Here is a 14,327-nt window from a genome sequence, read left to right as displayed (position 1 = left end):
TGTATATATTATTTGACTGACTTGAAGGATTGTGTAATACAATTATGATTATAAATAAAATGTCTCCCTGGTGGTTGTAATGGGACTCCTCGATACAATCAATCATTACTTCTCCCCTCCCCCCTCCTCTCACTCCCACCACCATTCAAACCATCTGCAAACGTTCAGGCTTTGTGTCCTTTTTATATGCTTGCTTATATGCATCGATATGCTTAGGCATATAAATAACTAATAAAATGAATAAAAGCACACTACAATGAATAAATAAATAACATACATCCTCTGATATTTAGAAAAAAAAAATGAATAAAATAGAGGCTAAAAAAAGCCTTAGCCCGTGGTACTTTTAATTATTCAATTATCTGCCTGGTATAAGTTATATCGAAGCAGTAAACCTTTTTTTAATTGACTATTAAAAAAAAGGTTAAATTCGCTGTAACAACACTATAAAATATATAATGATTATACACTTTAATAAGTTGTAATTCTAATGGGTGAAAGTAAAGTTCAGTTTTTTAAATAGTACTTTTTTTATGTATCTAACAGCGATTTATGAGCTATAAAAATATTGAACGTTGGGAAAGTCAGTTAAATTAATCATTAGTTCCGCGTTACTTGAACGAGATCATGCTGTGATTTTGTTTTGGAGCTCGTGGAGCCATACATGTCCATTTTTTTAAAGAAAAGGGAGGATAAATGCAAAATTATATGAAAATCTCATCAAGTAAAATAATTATAATTTTAATGTTAACTTTTCTATTTATTATTCATGAAATCTCGACTTTACTAGCCTCTATACAACGAGTTCTTCCACATAATGATGTTTTAAAAATCTTTTTGAGTCAATTAAATATACCTCTTATAAAAATAGAGAAAAATAGTGAACAAACCTATATACAATGAACTTCAAATTATCTCTCCAAAAAATAATTTACATTTGTGCAAATAAATTTTGCATTGGCAACCTCTGTACAGCAATAAGGCCCTCTATACAACAGACAATCTATGTGCTCACTGTGGTAAAATAAATAGAGCTTTCCTTTATGATTCATTGGAATCATTCCGAGTCCCTATGCAAAATTCCGCTCCTTCATGATCGTGTTTAGTCTTGGAGGAGTTTACACGAGAAGATTAATATGCTAGAAAAGGTGAAGCTAAAAAGGCGGGCCTTATGCTGAACTCCGGGGGCGAGGCAGAGAAGTAGAAGCCAATCACCGTCTCCCATTAATTTTGTAAATTTACTATCAAGTTTGTGCCACGATTTTACTGGTTTTGCAAAATAAGGCTGTTAAAAAATTAAATTCCAATTACGACACATTTATTTTTCCACTTATTAAATACATTAATCGTCCCAACCAGGTAAAATTAAACAAAATTCGTATTATAAAGGTTAATGAATAAGGGTGTGAACCTCAATCTTTAGTCATTGTAATCTCATTATAACGAACCTCAATGTGAAGAATAATTCCTCCTTGTAACTAAAGTTTAACAACTCTATCAAATTCGTTGTACCTAAGTTCAACTTTAGTACTATAGTTAAAATTTAAACTGTCGGAAAAAATTTCAGTTTTCTTTTCTTTTTTTTCTATAAAAAAATTTATGAGTGATAAATGAAAATCATCTGAATTATTGAACTTCACTATTTATTGAAAATTTTGTTTATTCTTTGTTTATTTGATTTATTTTTTATTTATTTATATCTTGTATGAAGTTATGTATTTTCATTAATTTATAGTCTAAATATGACTTCTATTTTCACATCATTATATTTTCTCAAACACATTCAAAATGTTTACGTTACGGGACAATCATTCCCTGTCTTCACACTGACAACATTACAAATTCAAAGATTTAAGACTGTTTCTCTTATCATTTCACCATTATCTATTGTCTTTATTATTTGTATTTTTATTTTTATTATCTTTATTTTTATTTTTATTTTTATTTTTTATATTATATGCGATATAACACGAGGAGGGCCCTCACCTCCGGACTCAAAATAGCTCCTACATGGATAACTCATATGTAAAATTAAAAATAACAGGTAACCTTAAAATACCAAAGGTAGTAAAAGGAAAGACACAACACGAATTACTTTTTCTTCCTTACACAGTAATGCACTACTAATTCACATTTTATTTCTGTTTTTTTAGAGGGTTCGGAAAAAAAAAAAAAAAATTAATAAATTTTGTTACTATGCAATCTTAATTTCATTTAAACATTATACTATATAATAACTTACAATTTTAAAAACCCTTCATCTTATAGTGTAGACAATGTCAATTTTTTAATTTAATCAATTTTTTAGTTATAAAAGAAATTTTTTTAAATTAAATTAAGTGATATTATGTATAAGTACAATATTTGTTAATTTTTCAGTTAGTAGCTTTGTGTTTCTAAACAAAACACGCTATGGAGATGTAAATAAAATATATTGATATGACAAAAGAAAGTAATCTCTGCCTATAAATAATTATAAATTAATTAAATATTAATAAAAATTAGTAATAGGTATATATAAAATAACACAATATAATATCAAATAAGGACTTAGATAATTACTACCTTCTTATTAAATCATCCGAAAACTATAGATGGGATTATCAAAACCAGACTTTTTCTATACGACTTTTCCGAATATATTATTTTGAGAATTTTTGGAAAGTTTAGGTTCGAAATAAGTCAATCCTGTTTTATTTTATTCAATTTAGCAGACATTTATTATATTACATATGCAACTAATGTTAATTTCAGTAAAAAAACACAATGTTGTTACTAATATATGTATTACCAATTACGTTATATCTGAACATATTTCTGATGAAGAAAAGCATTGAAGAGGAATAACTCTCATTTAGACTTAACGTTCGAAAATATTTATTTTTCTAATTCAACACAAAACATTCTTAATGAGCTCTAATTTTTTTTTTTTATTCAACCATATAATTAAATATTTAATTTTAAAAAAATGTAATATTCAGAAAATCCCTTCATCTGTAGCATTGATCAAATAAAATTACCCTAGACTCGTATTATTATATTATACCATTATAATTATATTCGTATTATAATATTATAATTAATTATAAGCCAATTGAATAAAAATGTATGTATTTATTATTATACAATGCATCCACAAAGGGAAATTACAACTACATTGTTTGATGTGTGTAACGTGGTTACCCCGCTGAATTATAAAATAGAAAAAGTAAATAACTAGGAATCCAGCAAATATACAAATTGTTAATAAATTTGATAAAGTCCCAATAGTAATTTAGGATATTCCTGGAAGTATCTTTATATACCTATGTTTGTAATTTATATACCTTAAGACACATAAAAACGCTAACAATTAATGCTTTAAAACAAAATTAAAAAAAAAAATCCTATAAAACTTTTTACTAGAATAGTCATAAATTAGTAATTAACTAGTCTTATATCTATTAATTAGTCTATCTTTGTAAAATACAATTAGAAATATACCTACCGGGTTCTTAATAATATATATAAATGCATTTGACGTTATTCATCCAAAAAGAATTTTTCAAATTAGGAAAAGTTCAAATTATATTCTTCTGAACATTGTTATATTTAAAAAACACCAACGATATGCCTGTGTGTGATTTTAATATATTTGTCAATTATTTATTATTTTATACATATGCGCTTTTACTATTAGCCAATTTATAAGAAATATTAAAAGAAGGATAAGAAGAGATTAAAATAATTCAAATTTTAGTAGAAATTTAAAAGAAGTAGTAATATAGGTGAAAGGATAAAATAAAAATATATTTTAGCGTCCAAAAAAATATTATTATTAGTATGGAGTTTTTATTACATATTTGTTTTTATGCACTACAAAATATATATAATAGTTGAAATATGCTGTGCAGTTACTTTTCGAGTTAATCTATTTAATAAACATGAAATGTTAAAAAACATTTTCAATATTAAAATATTATCCTAAATACGATGAAAAAAAAATATAGGATGGCTAAAATAGAAACGGATTTCTTCTGTACAACGTGTCATCTTGTATCAACATTAATCCATCTAAACAAAATTATTTCCTCCATCTCTCCACCTTTGTTTTAATCCTCAATAGTGTACCTAAACAATATGGTGCCTGGGAGGAAATTATTGTTAGCTGTAGTTCATTGAAATTATTGAAGCCCTTTCATAAAAAACTATAAATAAATAAATATACCTGCTATTTTAACTTAAAGAAAATAACGTGCTCGTCTGGTGGATAAAATAATGTATTTTTTCAAAATAAAGTTATAAGTTAAATAATGAAAAAAGGGCCATTTGCCGTGGACGGGTCTCCCCCTCCGGTTTCCTTGGTCAGCCATTGTTAATCCAAATAATCTATTTTATGAAAATATCGGACAGAAAATACAATAAAGTATCACTATCATTAATTAATTTGTAAAATTTGCATCATAGTAGTTTTGTTATGAAAAGCTTGATATCTGGTTGGATAATTATTAACTAAAAAAAATTATTTTTTCTTAGTTACAAGGGCAATGATAATCGTCAGTAGTTTTTTGCCCTCAAATCTAACCAACAACAAACCCAATAATGTCTAATATTTTAGTGTTAATCGCTCTGGACCAAATGTTTACTACGTTGGTAACCAACCATCTTTGATATATTTGTATAATCACTATAGTTAAAGAATTTTTTATTTTACGTTAAAAACAGAAAATTATTTTTTATATTTTGTATAAACGGCTACAATTATAATTCACTATGTATTGTTCCGCAAGGCTATCGTACTTGTGGAAACATTTTGAATCATCTACCATTTCGGTACTTCGAATCTTGATGAGTACCTTGATTTTTAAATATGACAATCACTGTTTTATTTGTTTTTATTATTGTAATGAAACTATTATAAGTTTTTTAAATTATTTAAAAAAATGTAAATTTATAATAGATATCTTATTCTTAGGACTTTTGCTAAAGGGTGGCGAGATAGGTCGCCTTCCAAGGGCGTAGATACAAAGAGGCCGCAAAATTAACCATAAAAACATTTTAATTTTCAAATTTAACCATAAATAAATGGTTTTTACTTTAAAACAACAAGCAATTTTATAGAAATACTAAAATATTTGTTTAGACTCCTTGGTATTAGAGAGCGCAGGTTTTTCAAACTCGCTAAGAGCACAGAGGGGTCTTTCTACGGTTCTTGTGGAAAACAATCTGTTGTTTATTTTTTAATTTATAGATCACTGCAGTAACCAGCAATCAAATTTACAATATTACTGAACTTTATTCATCTATCCTTGTGATGATAAATTGTTTTCAATTATTTTATCAAGAAACAATTAATTGTAGAACATATTTATATAATTTTATATTTTTCTTACTTTTTACTATAATTTTATTAAAGTTACTAATAAAATATTTTTTATAAATTTGTTGTAACATTTATACTATCCAATAGACGTATAATTTATTGTATTGCCAAAAAACAGAAATACAACTCATTTGATATACCTACTTATAAAAATCTAAATAAATATATTTCAGTATATTTTTTTCAAATCTCTGCGAAGGTTGAAAAATTTATATCTCTTGAATTCATTGTCATAATGAACTGATATCATTAATTATCAAAAATCACAAAAACCTATGGTCCTTCAACACCTTTTTTTTAATTACACTTAATTAAATATGCAGATTAGAGATTATAATATCAATAGATCAACATTCTATAAAAATAATATTTGTCTTGAGCATTCCAGTCATTTTTTATTGTTGATCTCAATAAAAACAGATAACATCTTGCTTATTCAAATATTTACTGCCTGATACCATTAAAAAACTTTATGTGCAATATTTTTAATTGCAAATTACTTGTTTTGATTACTGTGACATTAATTGCTTAAACATTTAACGGACCTGATCTTTGATATTAGACAAGTCGTAAATTTGTATTACTGGTATTTATATTTAAAACAAAAACGACTAAATGCTAGCACATATGATTTGAATAGCAATTTATTTTTGATTGAATAAAATAATTTCACTTCAAAATAATAATGTTTCAAATATTAGTTACATTCTATTTTAGTATTTTTTTTTTAAATAGAGCACGTTATAATTGTTAAAAGAGTCAACAAAATAATAAGTAAAATATCTGTTCAAACTACTTTTTTGTAAAATTAAAGAATTTGATGTTTCATAAATTTAGAATGAATTTTTAAGAACTTTTTTAAAGCAATATATTAGGCTTTGTTAAAAAGTAATAAAATCTAACTAATAATTTGTTAAGCATTCTAAACTAAATGTTTATTAATTCTGGAAATGTTATGACTAAAATAACGTAAGTTAAAATATACGTGCTTATCTTCAGGATAAGTTAACACGTGCTATCAGATATTCAAGTACCTTCCACATCAGTAATTTTAGTACCTACGCCTGTTTAGTGATTTAGTTTTAATATATCGTTGCACTACGTTTTATAAATTGGAAAATTTAGGACATAAGAAAGTGTTAAAGTAACAAAGGTTTTGGCGACTTTTTTATAATTAATTATTTCAGTTCTTTATAGCAATAACCACAAGCTATCTAAATTTATAAAAAATACAGATTGAGATTTCTCATTATTAATATTTAGTGAATATTATATGTGTTTTTTTACAATAAAATAAATTATACATCTATGTTACATTATAAATCGTACAAACAATGTATAAAAAATACTTTACCAGGAACTGTAATAAAGTCATGGTAAAAAGTAACTATTATAAAATTATACAATTATTTTCATAATTGATTGTTAGAAAAACAAAAACAAATTGTAGGCCATTTTTCGGCATAGAAATAAATAATTAAAGCTCAGTAACATTAAAAATTTTGTTGGCAGTAACTGCAGCGGTCTAAATAATTTGTGTTTGAATGCTATCTACAAGGATGATATAACTAACGTATATGAGACAATTATTATTCATATACACTTATTTTTTATTTATAATTAATAAACACACTTTATTAATTATAAATAAAAAATAAGTGTATATGAATAATAATTGTCTCATATACGTTAGTTATATCATCCTTGTAGATAGCATTCAAACACAATGTTAATAAAAACTTTAAAAAGTTTCAATGTGACAGTATAATTAAGAAAACCAATAATAAATATCATATTTAACAATCAAGCTACTCCAGATTCAAATAACCAAAGGTAGATAGATGATTTGAAATGTCTCTGTAAGTGCGGAAGCCGTACGGAACAATACTTCATAAATTATGATTGTAGCAATTTTCACAAAATTAAAAACAAAATCATCTATTTAGAACGTAAAACAGATAGTTAATATTTAAGTCCTCCGTAAGATTAATTTTAGGAGTAGGCGTTCCCTCCACATGAGTAATTATATACCTACGCGAATTTCGTAATTTAGTTTTTAATATATCGCTGCACTATTTTTTATAAATTGAATAAGAATAATTGATTTTTTCTTCGTCATGCATCATTTTTTAAATAAATGTATGCTTATATAAAAATTAGGACTATCTTGTTAGCAATGTTGTTGGAATATTCATAAAATTAATTTTGAACATTATCACAGTAAATTATTAGGAAAGTTATATTTAAAGAAGTTTATGCTCTTGTAAATCTCTAATAAGCTCTCAACAAATGAAAGAATGAAGATAAGTATTGTATATTTCCGGTTTTAGAGGTAAATTATTTTCTCGAGATATAGGATAAAAGAAGATAAGGCTTAAAATGGGAAATAAATAAAACATGAATGTAAATGAGAGACATAAAATGTCGCTACCCTTACCGATATCTAGAAAACTCTTCAATCCTCCGTTTAGTGTGGTTATCTTGTAGTCCAGATCTAAGATTGTAGAGATGCCCAACTTTATCAGAATCGCTTCTTAAATTAACGGTTGTTTCTGGAGGAAGGATTTGAAAATATACGTCAGAAACGTATTCTAATCAGTTGATTTGTAAAGTCGTTAAAACTAAAAAACTCTATTTTCGAATTCAAATTTTTTAATTCGTACTTTAAAATCAAATAAAGTTTCAATTAAATATATTTTAATTTACATTTATACTTGAATATATTCCTAACTTGTCTACTATAACCTCTGTATTTTTTTTAATAAATGCTTATTTAGATATTAATTGATTACTAATAGTCTCGTAATCATAATTAATCCTACAAAATGGCCACTTTTTTGTCCTATCATTTTATTTTTAAACTTGAATTAGATAACATTAATAGTAGTGCTTCTTACCACGATTTTCAAAAATCAATCCAAAATTTTTACATTTTTTAATAAACAAAAATAAAATTTGCTTGAAATATAATAAACTAACATATGGCTATTAAAGATATCAAATAGGAGATGATTAAAGGATTGTAATCTGATTAGATGCTTTTGATTTAGCAAGATTAAAAAATTAACTGCTTATAATAGTAAAATATTATCAATTTGGCCCATTTAAAGGCTATACATAATGGTGATCTAAGTAAACATTGGTATCATAATAACAATCAAAAAGATTTAACACGATTAAATGAAAAATAAATATTACTGAATAAAACGGACAAATTAAGATGTTTTAAAAACCTAATACCAAATTAAAAAAAATATATAGAAATTAGAACGTTGGAATTATTTTGAGATGATTTTAAATATTTTTCTTTATTTTATCTTGACAGAGATAAGAATATTCAAATAACAATTTCAATCAATGTTATTAAAAGTATAGCATGTTCCAATGGTTTTTAAAATCAATCAAATTTTGTATAAGATTCAATAAATAATTGTCTTCACACACAGTAAACTAACCTATAGCAAATGAATGATTCCAACTGGGGATGGTTCAAGGGTTACGATTTGATTTGATTAAACAAGTTTCCTGGATTAACTGTTAAATATTAATATCCATACACACACACACATATATATATTAATATTAATATTAGCGGTGAAATATTAATATGTCCCCTGGTCAAGGATATCATATAATAGCAACCATCCATACCATATTTACAATGAAGTTTCGATATGGTCAACCCAGAAAAAAAACCTTGCTACAAAAATGAACTAATGAAGATTTTATTTTAAATACTTTTACACCGATTTCAACAATAACAATACTTTAGATTTCTTTTGGAATCATTTCTAAATTTCTTATTTTCCTTTTATCTTGACAAAGAAAGGAGTAGTTAGTAAATAGCTCATGGTATTAACGTTATAGCTTATAACACTGATTTTTGAAAATTAATCAAGTTCGAATATGGCTATTGAGACATGTTGTTTATTGAAACAAGGATAAGATTTGCTTGAAATACAATACATTTTAATTGTGTGTTATAAATTTTAATTAAGTGTCCATATGACAAATTTCAAATGGAAATGCTTGTAAAGAAACTACAAATTGTAGAAATACTTAACAATGAGGAATATTAATACGAGAAGATGGGGAAACCCGAAACGTTAATATGATCATATTCTAAACAAAGTTTATTTTTTAACCTCAACATCTTATTAAAAATAAACTAACCTATAGTTGTTGAATAACTCCAGCAAATTGGATGGTTCAAGGGTAGCGATCAGTTTTGTCGCCTTTAATTGACCAAATTTTAGAAATTGACTGTTTTTTAATGGTAAAATATTATTCCATCAGTAAAGTAGAACCGCGCTTAACCGGCTCTCTAGTTTAACCGACTGTAAAAAAGAAAAAAAATTGAGACTAACACTAATTTCGAAAAATAAAATAAAATAGCTAATTGACTTAGTGAGTGCTATTAAAAGTCCTTTATATATAAATTAAATCGTATATCTAAAAATATTAAATTGCTTTAATGTATTTAATTTCATAATATACTAATAAGTATTGCTTTAAACTATGAATGAGTTAATTAATTGGTACATAAATTAGTTACTTAGTTCGGTCCAACAACAACATTGTTTAATAACTTTGTAACTACTATTGTAAAATGAAAAATCATTTGTACACAAATTAAATCATATTTTGAAATTACTTTTTATTTAAAATAATTTTAAATTGGTCTAATACATTTAATTTCATTATATATTAATTTATATATCACTAATGTATGATGGGATTTATTAAATTTTTATTTGTATCTGATATATGCGTTAAAATAATATTAGAGTTTTTCACTCCCATATTCTGGATTAAACGGCTCTTCCGCTAAGGTGGCGAGTCTCGGTACTGATTAGGCGGTTAAGCAGAATTCTCTTCTTTTTTTTAATTCTCGTATTTTGGATTTCTTTTTGGAATTATTTTCGCCCTTCTTCATTATTATTTTTTTTTTTTAATAGAAAGGAGTTACGAATAAAAAGTTCATACAATTAAATAATCTAAGCGATTAAAAATTGAACACAATACTTCAATCGGTAATATTTTATTATGAATCTGAAAAAATGTATTATCTTATTTAGATTAATAAGGAAGTTCGTATAGAAAACTAAGTATCAATTAGGTTTTAATGTTTACGAAAGTTGTATCCAAAAAGATCGCCCGGTGAGAAGTAAAGCGGCCGCATCCTTCCTGCACGATGTACTGGAGCCAACTGAGCGGAGTGGGGAGGAGTTAACGGTACTCCGGCCTAGGCCACGCCCACCAACCCCTCCCCCTCGAAACTAGGGCACTGGGTAGCGAGAACATCCTCAGGGGTAGGAAAGGGAGAGTTTGAGGGTGGGGCCAGGAGGCGGGGTGGGGGGATAACGGGCGCGGCCCAACCAGGGCTGCAGTGTCTGTGACGCTTCCCACCAGTAGTGACCTATGGTAGTAGTGGTGTGTGTCCTGTGCTTCTAACGGACCGCAGTCGCAGGAGTCCTCCCTCTTCCGATACTGCCAGGTAAACAATAGCATAGTATCTGCTTCAAGCTGAGTCCGCGGTTAAAATTATAATAAAAAAAACTACTCAAATCTCACCTTCAAATTACGATGAAATTACAATATTAATAAAATACAACACCTAAATTATTTTTAAAATATGCTTAAAATTCCAATGAACTATTTTTAAATTTTACTTTAAAATATTATCATAAATAATTCATTGTTTATGAAATATAAAATAAAAATCTACAGTTATTTGTTGATAACAATCACTTATTTCAGTATCCATACTAGAATTTTTAAAATTTATTTATTGTTACAATTTTTTATAATTTGTGATAACGTCGTTTGATATGTCAAAGAATATAAAAAAGAAAAATCGTCCGAGCTTCTGATTAGGATAACGATAAAAGGTTGTCATTAAAAAAAAAAAAAATTAAAAGCGGCAGTAAATTTAATCGTAGAAAAATATAATTGAAATTAAATATTTTTAGTTTTAATTAAAAACAAAATATTAAAAAAAATTATTTATTTTATTAATGACAAGAAATTAATCCAAATGAAGCAATAGGCACTAAAATAGTTTTTATTTAGTTTAAAATACATATATAGTATTTATTGAAAATATTCAGAATGTTTCTTTGAAAATTTGGATTTTAGCACACATTTTTGTTAAATACGAACAACCCAAATCTTGGATTTTGTAGCGTTATAAAATTGTTTTCTATTCTGTTCCGAATACGAAAAAGTTATAACTAAATTTGTGACACGAATAGCTAAAAATTTAAATTGATTAATTGCGGAAATTAAAATTTGAAATAAGCAGCCACCTTAAATCGGCAATCATAATACAAACACAGCTACTGAAATTTTCATAAACATCATTTTGGACTGATGGAGATTGGACTGACGATTTCGCTAAAAAGATAAACAATATGATAGGCATATTCTGAAAATAAATATATAAATTAGAAAGAAATAATAACAACAGCAGTTAAATATCAAAAAAAATAATTATTTCATTTTTCTGTAACAAAAAATTAGTAAATTGTATTTTCAAACATAAATATAAATATATTAAGATCATTAGACATTTTTAGTTCCAACCATATTCTGAATTTCATAATTTACCGTTTTGACAATTTAAATGTATTTATATAAACTTATGTATAGTGATTTGATTGCTCTGAGAATTTTAGCCTGTTAAAATTGTAAAATATTGTAATTAATTTTAAAATTTATTATATTTTTAATGTCGTCCTAAAAAACTATAATACTTGTTTCTAAACATTCTTATATTATCGTTCTTTTAATTGCTCAATGGGTATACAATCAGATTCGATCCAATTCAAAATGATTTAAAAATAAATACTACGATACTATAAGAAAACATTATAGCTATTTCTATAACTTATTTATAACTATTCTTCTTTTTTGAGTTTTCCTATTAGATGAGAATCATCCGAAAAAAAATATGAAAACGGAAAATCGAAACGGATTACTCCTAGAAGCTAACGGAATGGCGAAGCCCTAGTTCGGGAAGTGCATGTAGCTAATTTATCAGGGCCTCAGGTAGTGGGCTACAGTTACCCAACGCATTTATAACTTCGCCCCATGTTATAAATCCGCCTACAAGAAAGCCGGGGTATCGATAAGGGAGCGACCCGAAGAACAACCCTTCTCGGAAATTTTAACGGCCTTTGGCTTCAGATCTTGGACTGACATATGTCCAGGTCGTAACTGGTGACCAGTGCCATGTTTTAATGTAAATTGTACATTCGGATATGCAATTTAACAGATTAGGAGATGATTAACTAGTTGTCATTAATCTGTTGATCTATGATGTTTGCAATTGTCAATAATATTATATATATATATATATATATATATATATAACGTATAATATTATATAATAACAGTCGCTTTCGGTATTTTAAGCCGCGATTAACAAATTGATAGCTCAATGTAAAATCCAACCCTATAAAACGGTCATTTGCACAACGGAATAGCTTTTCAAAACAATATGCATAAAACTGCTGAATTTACGACTTTTCTGATTAAATTGTTAAATAAGTTAGTAGAGAATGTCCAAGGAGTCAGAGAGCGATAAAACGAGAACGTGGTATCTTAAAAAAAAAGTCTCTGAATGCTTCTTCGCTCATTAAATTAATTTTGAAAATGTTATTTATTTTTATTTTATATTTTTTTCAACTACTTGTTGTTTGTTAAGAAAACGATTTCCAGCACCTCAAAACTTATTCCTTTACGACTTTTACAAAAATATTTCTGTTTTCAGGTTCGATTATTTATGTTAAAACGGCTTGTAAATTTTATTAAGACCGTTAATTGACTATCGCTTCCTCTGTAAAGAAATAAAAACCTGGCTCAGAGAGTTATAAATTTTTTAGTACAGACTGTTCAGAGTAAATAGAAGGGATGAATATTAAACTGAATAGAGCCGTTAGCTTACACTAATTAATTTATTTATTATTCGTATAGACTAGAATCCTATAAACAAAATAATATGAAGATGGATTGAATTATTTTACGAATAAAAGAATTACTGTATTTATTTATTCAAGCTGTTCCCGGCCTCGTGATTTGGGTTTTATTTGTAACAGTACAAAATTTTAGCTTTTTATATCTTGGACGATAATTTTCCCAATGTTCACTCTCTTGTGAGAAAGAAAAATGAAGACAAAAAATATGAAATCTCAAAGAAAGCCGCAGAATCCACAAGTCGGTTACTGTCAGAGAGACTTCAACGGTGGGCGACGAAATGAAGATCGCCTCCAAAGGATGGTCAGCGTTCCGACTTATTAGAAGCGATTAGAAAGCGTTGAGGGGTTACTTCCTCTTGGTCCAGCGTCTCCCTAATAACGGGATACGCTCTTTTAGAACGTTTGACAGGAAAGTGAAAACGACGGAAACGGCCCGTGAAGATGTCACCGAAAACTTGGACAAAATGGATCTGTATTGTAACTGAGGTTTTTCCGCAAAACCTTTTCTTATTCTATACTTGGGTTTTTTGCTATTTGTGTGGGATTCGTGGACAATATAATACAATTAGACATGTTGATTATTAATAGTGCATAGGTCATACACCATTTGGGAAGCAAAAATAAATAGTTATGAAATTATATAACTAGAAAACAATTAAAACATTATATATATTACCTAAATTAGATTGATGTTAACTGTATTAAGTGTCGATTTCATACGGTTGGAAAATCCAATATACTTTTCAAAACCTTATTTAAAAAAAAAACTCTTTCAAACTAAATTAAGTTAGGAAATAAAGTATAAGCATAAAACATTTCTAGTTATGAATGATTTGTTAGTTAAAAAATTATCTATCTAAAAAAAAGCAAAGAAACATTTCTGGTATAATAGTGGCATCTTCACACTATATCTTTCCCCTTAAGTCATTAAGATTTATTTTTTATTATTATTTTTTTCTATTTCCAAAAAAAAAAAATATAAATTT

General features: G+C 26.9%; 1 protein-coding gene and 1 long non-coding RNA gene across 5 annotated transcripts in view; one reads left to right on the top strand and one right to left on the bottom strand.

Annotated features, from left to right (window-relative positions):
* Positions 1 to 10,551, bottom strand: part of LOC136796239 (uncharacterized) — a 37,108-nt gene extending 26,557 nt beyond the window's left edge. The window contains exons 1-2 of the long non-coding RNA XR_010843925.1: positions 10,496 to 10,551; positions 9,536 to 9,699 (exon numbers count right to left, since the gene is read on the bottom strand). This is a non-coding gene — a long non-coding RNA (uncharacterized lncRNA). The remainder of the gene's footprint in view (positions 1 to 9,535; positions 9,700 to 10,495) is intronic.
* A 206-nt stretch (positions 10,552 to 10,757) lies between these two features.
* The window catches only part of LOC106690797 (MDS1 and EVI1 complex locus protein EVI1-A), a 239,930-nt gene continuing 236,360 nt past the window's right edge, over positions 10,758 to 14,327 (top strand). For 3 of the 4 annotated variants that reach the window (XM_067049334.1, XM_067049333.1, XM_067049332.1), the window contains exon 1: positions 10,764 to 10,859. The gene's annotated coding sequence lies outside the window, so the exon portion shown is untranslated. Of the gene's footprint in view, positions 10,860 to 14,327 lie in introns of all 4 variants that reach the window. The other variant, XM_024361158.2, reaches the window with a different exon arrangement.

The sequence above is a fragment of the Halyomorpha halys genome, unplaced genomic scaffold, assembly GCF_000696795.3.
Source record: "Halyomorpha halys isolate HHAL.00 unplaced genomic scaffold, Hhal_1.1 Scaffold1874.1, whole genome shotgun sequence".
NCBI classification, from domain to species: Eukaryota; Metazoa; Arthropoda; class Insecta; order Hemiptera; family Pentatomidae; genus Halyomorpha; species Halyomorpha halys.
Note: the sequence above shows the minus strand (reverse complement) of the source record. Positions and strands in the feature narration are given on the sequence as shown.